The sequence below is a fragment of the Mixophyes fleayi genome, chromosome 4, assembly GCF_038048845.1.
Source record: "Mixophyes fleayi isolate aMixFle1 chromosome 4, aMixFle1.hap1, whole genome shotgun sequence".
Lineage (NCBI taxonomy): Eukaryota > Metazoa > Chordata > Amphibia > Anura > Limnodynastidae > Mixophyes > Mixophyes fleayi.
Genome location: NC_134405.1, coordinates 205032483 through 205045658, shown reverse-complemented (window position 1 = coordinate 205045658; position 13176 = coordinate 205032483). Strand labels below are relative to the sequence as shown.

Genomic DNA, 13176 nt, shown 5'->3' with positions numbered 1-13176 from the left:
ATTTTCTCAACAACATTGTATGGTTTCTTATAATATTCTGAAACATCAGTTGTAAAAATTTCTAGAAACCAAATATATATATACGAATGGGGAGAGAGGTGAAAGGCTTTATGTCATGCTTGTTCCCTCCCCCCACAGCTCACACTTCTTCATCACACCTCACTGCTCACCTCACAGCTCCCCCCCACAACTCAGACTGCCCCATCATACCTCACTGCTCACCTTACAGCTCACCCCTCCCCCCCACAGCTCACACTCCCCATCACACCACGCTAATCACCTCACTGCTCACCTCACCCCTCCCCCCAACTCACACTGCCCCATCATACCTCACTGCTCACCTCACCCCTCCCCCCCACAACTCACACTGCCCCATCACACTGCTCCCCTCATTGCTCATACTGTCCTGATCAGACCTCAAAAACTGCTCCTTTCATGCCCTTGACCTTTTCCAGCACCCCAAATCATTTCTCCCACTACCTAATTTATCCCAGCATCTCAATTGTACCACACACACAGGCGCTTACCCTAATTCTCCCACAGTAATCACACACACAGACACACTTAACCTAATTTTACCTTAGCAATCCCTGCAGAAGCCGGAAGGAGGCTGCAGAGAATGAGCCGGGTGCACCGCTTATAAAAACATTGAAGTCGGCACCCGGCAAGTAGTCCTAGTTACGGCCCTGTTACCTAGTTCAGGGGTGCACACAGGGGGGGTTTCTGGTTCTCCAGAAACTCTTCCCCTCTGCGAAGAACAATGTCCCTACATAGCGGCACTGTACTATACAACAGCCGCGGACGCTTCTTTGATAGCGCCACGGCTGCTGTTCAGTGCAGTACCGCCGAAATGGAGCTGCTGCGCATGTGCAGGAGCTCTCTTTATATGTTTTTTTAAAAAATCCTGCGTGCGCCCCTGTAGTTTATGCTGTTGACCTTTAAAAGCATTCAGCTGTCCAGGTAAAAACATCAAGTAAATGCTGAACATCAAACAGTCCAGTCCGGTTTCGTAATTGTAAACAAACTATTCCCCTGTGAAGTTTCGCGTCACTCTCAAGGACAAGCAATGTTCTCATGTGTCTGTCTGGATAGCTGCACCATGCACAGAGAGCAATAAGCGCATGCGCCGCTATACGTTGTGCCAACTTAACCAAGTAACATGTTAGGTTTGAACTTTTATTACTTAGAAATTGACAAATTAGCACTTGGATAAATATATTCAAAAAAAAATTCAGCACACAAAAACAATAAGTTTGAAATTACCCTCCTAGCCCCCCCTCACCAAACCCCCCCTTCTGGTAGGACCTGCTAATAATAACCTATTTGCTATTCCTGGCTATTCTTTTGGACTTGGATTGTGAATAACCCCTTAACATTTGGTGAGTAAATAGAAATCTGACTTGTATGGGTACACAGGGCCGTAACTAGAGATGTGCGATAGGGGTGACCGCCCAGGGCGCAACGCTGAAGAGGGGCGCAGTTTATGAATATTTTAGGTTAATTTGGTTAAAATCGAGGGCTAGGGAAGCAGCAGGTTTTTTTTCTTGCCCCAGGTGCTAAAATTTTAAGATATGGCTCTGTGGGTACATCATTGTGTGTCTGACATAACAGTAGTGGCAGTCTGTCCTCACTAGTTCTTTCATGTCATGTAATCTACAGTGTAGGTTTGGTAGGATGGGGAGCATAAAATACATAAATCTATGTTCAGCTAGTCTAGGCATGTATGTATGATTAGCAAGCTATGTGTTCTGCACACATACAGAGCCAGATTTAGACCTCATGGGGCCCTAGGCAAGATACTGGTTTGGGGCCCCCTCCCTGAAAAAATCAATAGCACTATAGTTTTTAGCATAACATATACCCCTATTCAGGAGCTGGCTGGCAGACTTTAGCCCAGGGGGGCAAGCACATAGCACTGGCCCATAAGTAGCGGGCCCATTTTTAAAGGTTGGTCTCACTGGGCCCTAGGCAATTGCCTAGGTTGCCTAGTGGAAAATCCGGCCCTGCACACATAAGATATATTAAAGTAATTCTGTAATACTGAGCAAGCAATAAGAATAACGTTACAGTTTTTCTGAGCTATAAAACATAAGACCGGACACAAAGCATTAACACCACTCCAGTGGTCCACCCCCCCCCCCCTTCCCAGACACAATCTCTATAGAGGCCGTTATTAAAACGCTTTTCCCCTCAACACCCCCAAGTGTCTTTCCTAAAGCAGTGCTGACACATAGTGTGCCTGGGCTGTGAGTGTCGTGATTTCCTGGTTACTCTGTTACCATGACAACAGCTGGGAGCAGTGTAATGAATAGGAATTCGGCAACACATGCCAACACATATACATTGCACGTGTGCACACAGAGCAGCACAAGCAGTCATTACACCCACACCATCCAACGACGCAGGCACATCCTGGCTGCAGTCTTCCCTTCTCACTCACCTTATATTCAAGTCTTATGTTTAAAAAGGTTTTAAACATTGCAGCAATTAGCCAGGATGGCTGTGGTGTATGGATGGGAGGAGCAGGGATGAGGAACGAGGAGATTATTATTGTGGTAGGAGGTGGGTAAGGATTGGGAGAGAAGGGAACCCAGGCACTGGGGACACAGACAGTTCATCCTAACGTCACCCTCCCTCTGGGAATAAGGAAACCCTAGTGTGATATGTGTGTAATTCATAAGACAGAGACCGTTCCAAATGTGACAGTGGTAAAGAGACTGATACAAATAGAGGGGTGAGAGAGTGACAGACTGCAACACCGAGGGAGAGCGAATAGGAAGGAAAAGAAGGTAGACGGGAGGTAGGTAGGAAAAGAGGAAGGTAAGAGAAAAGACAAATAGACTCAGAGGACAAATAGATAGGACGAGAACATCATTAGGTAAAAATGAAAATGACAGTTCTTGATTAAGCAGAGTATATTTCAGATTAAGAGTAAATATAAGCTGATAGAAAGAGGAAAGGCTGCAAGAGGCATGGAGGAACAGGAAAATAATGTGATTTGGGGAAAATAGACAAAAAGACAGATGTATAGGGGAAGCAAATAAGAAATGACATAAGGCATTGAGGAAAATTGCAAATCACAAGGAGGTGGGGGATGAGGAATCACAGAAAGGCAAGCAGAGTGACAGGAGACGTGGTGCTACGAAAGAGGGGTGAGGAGAACTACACATGCACAGACAACAAGGGGCAGTAAATCAGGTGAGGAAATAGAAGCAGAAGGGAATTCTCTCTTCGTCACTACTTAGGAGAGATTGGGACTCCCAGCTGCCCACTGCACCCCTTTACCATGTACTGGTTTAACTGGTGCCTGCTGATTGTACAGCTTGTGGGTGGACTTTAGATAAGGTTTCTGGTGCCTGAAAGGAGCTGCCAGCCTCCCCAGTTGCGGGCACTGAATAGGATGTTGCATGTTCCTTGGAGTGTGCCACCAACATCACAAACAGGAGCTGCAGTCGTTTACTGAGACAAGAACACAGCCCGGGGAGGTTCACATCTTCAGAAGCCAAATCTGGGGGAGGAAGTTGTAGGAAGGAGGAAGACAGACTGTCAGCTCAGTGTACCAGGCTACAAAAGGCTGGCACCATTCTGTCTGCCTGTCTCCTGCAGAGCCTTGCTTCCAATCATAAGGCTACCCTACAACCTCAGGTACCAGGGAACCTCTGCAAAGGGAGGGGCAATAGGATAAGAGGTGATATCATTGGGGACACGATAAGAGGTGAGTTTAATATGTAACAGGATGAGAGGGAAGAATTATATTTATGTGTCATGCATCCATGCGTTACAATACATGTAGAAGTAGCTCATATATATATATATATATATATATATATATATATATATATATATATATATATATATATATATACACACAGGTTTAAGTAAATGTATTATGATTAACAATGTTTCCATCATACTATAGATATATGGCTGTATGTGTATCTTGTTGTGACCATTTCATTAAGCCAAATTACATCCACAGTGTGTACATTTTGTATTCAGTACATATGATGTACCTCCCTGTTGCTTGTACACTGTTGCTAGCGCATGTGCTAAGGATGTTGTGTTTAAGATATAAGCAGTATATGCTGTATGACTACAACATGGATATTCACATTTATTTAAATAGAAATTGTATACACAATATATTCATATTTCAATCAACTATATTTACATTTAAATAGAAAAAAAACAAAATTCATCTTAGTGAACCAACTCTCATTATTGGATCCATATGTAAATGATATCTTTATGACATGGGCCTCTCTATACAAAGCTATATATCTTGTATTACATCAGTATCACTATGTGGTTCTGAACATGCAATCACTGTTCTTTGTAAGGAATAGTACGCATTGCACACTGAGTTCCTAGCTGTTAGCTGCATTCTGTAACTTTGAATCCACAGTGCGGTTTCTCTGCAACCATGTACAACTTACCTGTTTATGATAATGTATTCAGCACAATGCTCTATGCCAACATAAAACCACTGTGCCAGGTATTTATTTATGTATACATCTAAATGTATAGAAGTAGTATGATCATAAAATTGTTTAAAATCTTTAATGTAATATTATGTGATTTCATTCCATAAGATGGTTGGACTCCCCTTGAAACTGTTCTGCCAAATGTTCTCACTTGAAAAGTTTGAAGTCATATACTAGCTTCTCACAGCTTGCCTTGGTTATACACCTCTCAGTAATGTATATTTTTCATAAGGCATAAAGTATGTATAACAGAGAGTACAGTGATGAAGTATCATATATATATATGTGTGTGTGTGTTATATGAGTAGGTTCTTGGTTCTAGACGTGTTTTACCTTTAACTGATTTAAGTGTACTGTTCAAAAATAAGCGTTGTTGGGCAAGTGAGAGGGACATATTTCTTGAGTACAGGTGTATCTGGCAAACACAATTCATGATTTTTGCATTTTTGATACATAAAAGATAGGCTACTAAGCTTTTGTTAGTTCCACTTACAGGGTTTGGGATTTCAGGTGTAGCGAGTTTAAATTCCTTTTTGCCTCTCTGTCTTGCTTTCCTATACTACTTTGTTCACTTAATGGTACAATAATCTTGCCAGACTCAATCTCTGTACTACTGGATCTGTAGCCAATTTGGCCCAACAAATTCTGGGCAGATTGGTTGATAAGAATGCAGTAGGGCTCAATACATTTTCTAGCCTGCCTAATTAAATCCAAAATGATTTTGAGAGGGCATAACAATAATTTTTATATAATTGAGGCCCACTTATGTTGACAACATTTAATTGAAAATCACCAAATTGGCCAAACTCTTTGTACAGTGTGTAGTCTGATTAATATGCCACAACCAGAATCAGACATATGGATATGTGAATAAACTCATCTGTGTGCATGCTGTATGGGTAGGTAAGGGAATGTTAAACAGAGGACCTATGAGACTGCCTCAGTACACTTGTGAACTCAATATGATGCTGTTCGTAATTCATACATAACAAAACAAAAATAACATAAGTATGAAAGTATATATGAAATTCCCAAAAAAATAGGGGGTGGAAAGGGTATAAAAAGAGAGAGGAGGAAGTATAGGAATGGGGGTACAAGGGAATTGTAACAGATAATTTAAAACAAATCACAAGTAACAAAATTGTTACATGCACCACAAGCAGTGTTAGGTACTTTTTTTAAAAAAATAAGTGGAAGGGTCAATTGGTTATGATTAGTCATATTAATAGTAGTAGTAGTAGTATTGTATTTAAATATAGATTGTGCCAACATATAACACAGCACTTTACAGAGCATATTTAATCATTCACATCCATATCGGCCTTACAATCTGAATTCTCTACTTCACAAACACAAACATTAGGGGCAGGAACTGGCTGGCAAATTTTAGCCCAAGAGGTGAGGCTCGGCTGAGCAGCCTATTAGGAACATTTTAATAAAAAGAAAAAAATGAAGGTAGCCCAGTGACCAAGCCAAGACCGGACCGGGGACCAGATGTCCCCCCCCCCCAGCCACTCCCCAGCCAGCCCCTGACTAGGGTCCTTTTCATTCAAAGCCAATTAACTTACCAGTATATATTTTGGACTGTTGAGAGCACCCGGAGGAAATAGTGTCCTGGTTGGATAGATAATACCATAAATTATATTATAGATCAAAAAAGGCAAACCTCAGGAAATAGTTCACAGTAATTCTTGGGAAGAAAAGAGTGATGACTCTGAATTCCATTAACATAATTCAACTTTGCACTGTATTTCTATTTGCAGCAGAATTGTACTCATGGATCATAAATCCACATACTACAGACATCAGTACTATTTGGGTTCTGTGAAAACTCAAAGTGCATAGTTAGGTAAGAAAGAGAGTAATTAGACCAGTGTCTCTCAAACTTATGACAAATTTAATCATTAAAATCAAACAACACTTAGATGACATCAAAAAGGTAAAAAGTCCACAAAGTTCATCCACAGGAGTTAGACAAGCAATGGATATCCCTAGATGCAGGTGGGCTGGAAATGGAAAGAACAGTATATATGGTGTAACATGGTGAAATGATAAAATGATGTGAAAATGGTTCTCACTTTTTAATCTTATGAGAATAAAGTATTGAAACTACTCTTCTTTGTGTCCTACACTCATTCCCAGTGGAGCTGCTAGATTTACCATGTAAGAAAGTAATATGTACGTTTTAAGAATTACATAAATATTATTTTTCGCGAAGTTTGCTGTCTCAGTTTTTATGATGGCAATTTCCATATACTCCAGAATGTCATGAAGAGTGATCAGATGAATTGCATTTATTTTCAAAGTCCTTCTTTGCCATGACAATGAACTTTATCCCAAAAATCAACATTTCCACTGCATTTCAGCCCTGCCACAAAAGGACCAGCTGACATCAGGTCAGTGATTCTCTCATTAACACAGGTGAGAGTGTTGGTGAGGACAAGGCTGGGGATCACTCTGTCATGCTGATTGAGTTAGAATAACAGACTGGAAGCTTTAAAAGGAGGGTGGTGCTTGAAATCATTGTTCTTCCTCTGTTAACCTTGAAAGGAAACACGTGCAGTCATCATTGCTTTGCACAAAATGGGCTTCACAGGCAAGAATATTGCTGCTAGTAAGATTGCATCTAAATCTACCATTTGTCGGATCATCAAGAACTTCAAGGAGAGAGAGAGGTTCAATAGTTGTGAAGAAGGCTTCAGGGCACACAAGAATGTCCAGCAAGTGCCAGGACCGTCTCCTAAAGTTGATTCAGCTGCAAGATCAGGGCACCACCAGTGCAGAGCTTTCTCAGGAATGGCAGCAGGCAGGTGTAAGTGCATCTGTACACACAGTGAGGCAAAGACTTTTGGAGGATGGCCTGGTGTCAAGAAGGCCAACAAAGAAGCCACTACTCTCCAGGAAAAACATCAGGGACAGACTGATATTCTGCAAAAGGTACAGGGATTGGACTGTTGAGGACTGGGGTTAAGTAATTTTTTTTGATGAATCCCCTTTCAGATTGTTTGGGGCATCTGTAAAAACGCTTTTCCGGAGAAGGAAAGGTGAGCGCTACCATCAGTCCAGTAAAGCATCCTGAGACCATTTATGTGTGGGGTTGCTTCTCAGCCTACTCACAATTTTGCCTACGAACACAGCCATGAATAAAGAATGGTACCAAAACATCTTCCAAGGGCAACTTCTCCCAACCATCCAAGAACAGTTTGGTGACGATCAATGCCTTTTCCAGCATGATTGAACACCTTGCCATGAGGCAAAAGTGATAACTAAATGGCTTGGGGTTCAAAACATCGAAATTTTGGGTCCATGGCCAGGAAACTCCTCAGACCCTAATCCTATTGAGAACTTGTGGTCAATCCTCAAGAGGCGGGTGGACAAACAAAAACCCACAAATTCTGACAAACTCCAAGCATTGATTAGGCAAGAATGGGCGGGCATCTTTTAGTATGTAGCCCAGAAGTTGATTGACAGCATGCCAGGGCGAATTGCAGAGGTCTTCAAAAAGAAGGGTCAACTGCAACTATTGACTATTTGCATAAACTTAATGTAATTGTCATTAAAAGCCTTTGACACTTATGAAATACTTGTAATATTACTTCAGTATACCATAGCAACATCTGACAAAAAAAGGTCTAAAAACACTGAAGCAGCAAACTTTGTAAAGAACAATACCCGTGTCATTTTTGGCCATGACAGTATATATATAGTCAAGTCCATAAATATTGGGACATCGACACAATTCTCATATTTTGGCCTCTATACACCACCACAATGGATTTGAAATGAAACAAACAAGATGTGCTTTAACTGCAGACTTTCAGCTTTAATTTGACGGAATTTACATCCAAATCAGGTGAACGGTGTAGGAATTACAACGGTTTCTCTATGTGTCTCCCACTTTTTAAGGGACCAAAAGTAATGGGACAAACTAAACAATCCTACATCAAACTTTCACTTTTTAATACTTTGTGACAAATCCTTTGCAGTCAATTACAGCCTGAAGTCTGGAATGCATAGACATCACCAGACGCTGGGTTACATCCCTGGTGATGCTCTGCCAGGCCTCTACTGCAAATGTCTTCAGTTCCTGCTTGTTTTTGGGGCATTTTCCCTTCAGTTTTGTCTTCATCAAGTGAAATGCATGCTCAATCGGATTCAGGTCAGGTGATTGACTTGGCCATTGCATTACATTCCACTTGTTAGCCTTAAAAAACTCTTTGGTTGCTTTTGCAGTATGCTTCGGGTCATGGTCCATCTGCACTGTGAAGCGCCGTCCAATGAGTCCTGAAGCATTTGACTGAATATGAGCAGATATATTGCCCGAAAAACTTTAGAATTCATCCTGCTGCTTTTGTCAGTAGTCACATCATCAATAAACACAAGGGAACCAGTTCCATTGGCAGCCATACATGCCCACGCCATGACACTACCACCACCATGCTTCACTGATGAGGTGGTATGTTTTGGATCATGAGCAGTTCCTTTCCTTCTCTATACTCTTCTCTTCCCATCACTCTGGTACAAGTTGATCTTTGTCTCATCTGTCCATAGATGTTGTTTGCCAAACTCTAATCTGGTCTTCCTGTTTTTGTGGCTCACAAATGGTTTACATCTTGTGGTGAACCCTCTATATTCACTCTTGTGAAGTTTTCTCTTGATTGTTGACTTTGACACATATACACCTACCTCCTGGAGAGTGTTCTTGATTTGGCCAACTGTTGTGAAGGGGTTTTCTTCACCAGGGAAAAAATTCTTCTGTCATCCACCACAGTTTTTTTCCGTGGTCTTCCAGATCTTTTGGTGTTGCTGAACTCTCCGGTGCATTCTTTCTTTTTAAGAATGTTCCAAAGAGTTGATTTGGCCACACCTAATGTGTTTGCTATCTCTCTGATGGGTTTGTTTTGATTTTTCAGCCTAATGATGGCTTGCTTCACTGATAGTGACAGCTCTTTGGATCTCATATTGAGAGTCGACAGCAACAGATTCCAAATGCAAATGTCACACCTAGAATCAACTCCAGACCTTTTACCTGCTTAATTGATGATGAAATAATGAGGGAATAGCCCACACATGTCCATGAAAAAGCTATTGAGTCAATTGTCTCATTACTTTGGGTCCCTTAAAAAGTGGGAGGCACATATAGAAACTGTTGTAACTCCTACACCGTTCACCTGATTTGGATGTAAATTCTCTCAAATTAAAGCTGAAAGTCTGTAGTTAAAGCACATCTTGTTTGTTTCATTTCAAATCCATTGTGGTGGTTTATAGAGCCCAAAATATGAGAATTGTGTCGATGTCCCAATATTTATGGACTTGACTGTGTATAGCTAGATATATATATATATATATATATATATATATATATATATATATATATATATGTTCACATTTATATGGTGAGAATAGGCTTCTAAGTCCTGTGATCAACTTTGGAACTCCAGATTACAACACTCCATTACATTCATAGTATGTGCAAGAGGGCATGATTTATAGCGTAATCCCATTTTCTCTGGAGTAGATTATAATGAATAAAGGTACTCACCTCTAGGTACTTTTTAGTGTTCCCATAAAATAGTCTCCACTAATTTTGGAAAAGTTTACTAAATAATCTTTGCAAAAGTAACACACTCATCAAAAATTGTACACAATCAGGGACGGCGCTCCCATTAGGCAAGGTTAGGCACTTGCCTAGGGCGCCGGGCTCTGGAGGGCGCCTGGAGGGTGCCACGGTATTCTAAAATACTTTAAAACTGTGCGGCGACCGCTGACCATACCTGTCACGGCCGCCGCACAGCATTCAGATGGACGGGGAGGGGGGGAAGAGGCTATTTTGTCACCACCGCCGCCTCTCTGCTCCGTCTCCTCCCCTCCACTTACTAGTGTCAGTGAGTGGAGGGGAGGAGACGGAGCAGAGAGGCGGCGGTGGTGAGACAAGGTAAGGAGAGGAGGTAGTAGGGAGGAGGGAGGTGATTTTTGCGGGGGGGCGCCGCTTTTTTAAAAATGCCTAGGGCGCCTTGGACCCTAGCACCGGCCCTGTACACAATATATATTGTTTGCTTTTCTGGTCCATCTGTACCGAGGGATATCCATTCCTTGTCATACTTGGGCAACATGGTGGCTCAGTGGTTAGTACTCTGCCCAACTAGTTTCCATTGGTGCAAACTTGTTTTCTTCTACAAATGACGCCATCTTATACCTCAAACTTAAGCACTCTGACGAATATGTAGAAAAAAAAGTATTGGGCCACCAAAAAGATTTTGTATGCGTTGCAGCTGTTTTTCACTTTGTAAGTTACTTCCCATGCATATCTGCAGAGCAAGCCAGCAAGACTGTCTCTCATTCACACTGTGGTTTCAGGTAAAGATGCACCTCCGCATGACATGGCAACCTGCTGCATGGGTGAATGGGACCTTTATGGGCATCTTTAAACAACAATTTATCATCATCATTTATTTATATAGCGCCAACATATTCCGTAGCACTTTACAATTGGGGACAAACATAGTAAACTAATAAACAAACTGGGTAAAACAGACAAAGAGGTGAGAAGGCCCTGCTCCCAAGCTTACAATAATTCAGTAATTACATATATATTATTCAGCACAATACTATAAACCTTTGATATATAATAATGTGAAGTAGTGGCTTTACTTGTTCTCAAAAATCATACATTTCTACTCCCTTAAAATATAATTATTTTCATAATACATTTGTAATATTTTGTAAATTAACTGTTTTTTAAGCTTGCAAATATTTATAAAATAATGCATACTTTTGATTTTGTTGAGTATCTATTTATGGTTCTCATTTTTATTTTGTTTCTATCTATGGGGGACATTAGTCATTGGCTAAACATCTTCATAGACAGCACTAGCAACTATGACATAAAGGTTCTAAATAAGACAACAAACAAAATAAGCATATAACACGGGGTCATTGGCGAGCCGCAGGAAATGTGGACTTTTGGTGTAAATACACCTCTTTCTTCCATTCCGGGCAAAAACAGACACATAGAGGCTGATTTTGAGTTAGATGGTGAAAGCTTTTTTCTGAGAACCCACATTTTCTGTGGTCTGTAAATTTCCCCCATAAGGTTTACAGTTCTAAAATAACAAAGTTAAGATAAACACAGAAGTACATAATATACATTTTTCAAGAAATACATCATATAACAAAAATATGGATGTTACTGCTCAAATAACGGATGTCTATTGTTCTGAAATATGTACAGTGACATACGCTGTATCCAACGAACTAGTCTATTTGTGTCACTATATATTCATTTCATGCATCCTGTTTCTATTTACACACTGCTTCAATCACGACCTTGTGTAAAACTGTAAAAAATGTATTCCTGTGTGAAAGTGGTGCTGATTGCCCGCCTGATCCAGGAATCTATAAAAGCACAGCATGACCTCACAGCTCCCTATTCACTGGCTTATCCGTGCTTTATATATGCACAAAGCATGTACATGCAGGGTTTTGTGGCTGGAGCTTCTCACATTGAAATGAAAAGGAATAAAAATAGGAAGTACAGTCTAATAAGTAGAACTCCACTTGAGCAGAAGACATATCATATTGTAGAAATTACGCAACACATGAATGAATCATCCCGCAGAACATTAACAGGACTATTTATTAAAAAGTGTCAATAACAATGATTTTCAGAAATCTGTTATGGACACTATTTTTCAATAAAATATTGCTAGATCAGCTGCCTGGTCCAGAGTGGTAAGGCTTAACTTACCACTTTGCCGGTCCATTCGTGGGGGATGAATGGCCCGGTTTGCGCATGCATAGTGGAATTGAAAAGCCCAGACTTGGGGGGGGGTTCAGTTTGTCGCAAGGTGTCTCTGGAATGTCCACGGTGATGTCATGGCTGGAATCTCTGCTCATTTTACCTTGCACTCCATATCAGAGATTCCTACCGTAATTGCCGCAATGTGCACAACCAGACATTCCGGGGATGTCTGCACCCCACGTTGCCGGCAGTTGAATTTGCCCCACGGAGTCAATAAAAAGAAATAATAATAAAATAGTTTAAAAATATTTGTAAAAATATTTTGAAAAGGAATAAAAATATTTGTTAAAATATATTATGAAATTAATAACAAAGACTATTTTCATTATTTTTTTTCTCTTATCACCATCCTGAGACAGTGATAAAAGATTATGGCAGTAATTGTTAAATTGGCTTCCCATGCAAAGCTAGTTTTGTTTTTTAATTCTTACCTCAAAATATCAACCATAGAAAAGCCTTTCTCACTTGAAAGAAGCCAGATGTCTGCTTGTATATAATTTATTTGTTTAGGAGAATTCCACCTTTGTCGCATAGTAGACCCAAAGGGGCATATTCAATTGTGGGCGGGATCGTCGAAAATCCTGCTGCGGAAAAACTAATACATGGAATACAGTAATTTGTAGCTGGATTTCAGCTCGCGGTTCAGGGAGCTGCGAGCTGAAATCCAGCGAGTAAATTACAGCATTACATGTTTTTCCGTGCACGATTACCGTAATATCGGTAATCGTGCACGGACCGCGGGATTTTCAGCAATCCCGCCGACAATTGAATACCCCCCAAAGAGTCTAATTTGTAAATACAAATCTCTTCCTATCTATTCACATGGGTTAGATATACTCTCTCGAGTATATCCTTGTAGGCCTTGCACATATATAAGTGGAAACTGCTGTA

General features: G+C 40.7%; 1 protein-coding gene across 4 annotated transcripts in view; it reads left to right on the top strand.

The window, feature by feature from the left end:
• Positions 1–2512: 2512 nt before the first annotated feature.
• The window catches only part of PRR7 (proline rich 7, synaptic), a 64280-nt gene continuing 53616 nt past the window's right edge, over positions 2513–13176 (top strand). Inside the window, exon 1 of one of the 4 annotated variants that reach the window (XM_075209176.1) lies at positions 2513–2820. The gene's annotated coding sequence lies outside the window, so the exon portion shown is untranslated. Of the gene's footprint in view, positions 3199–3560; positions 3716–13176 lie in introns of those variants that run through there. The other 3 variants (XM_075209174.1, XM_075209175.1, XM_075209173.1) reach the window with 3 other exon arrangements.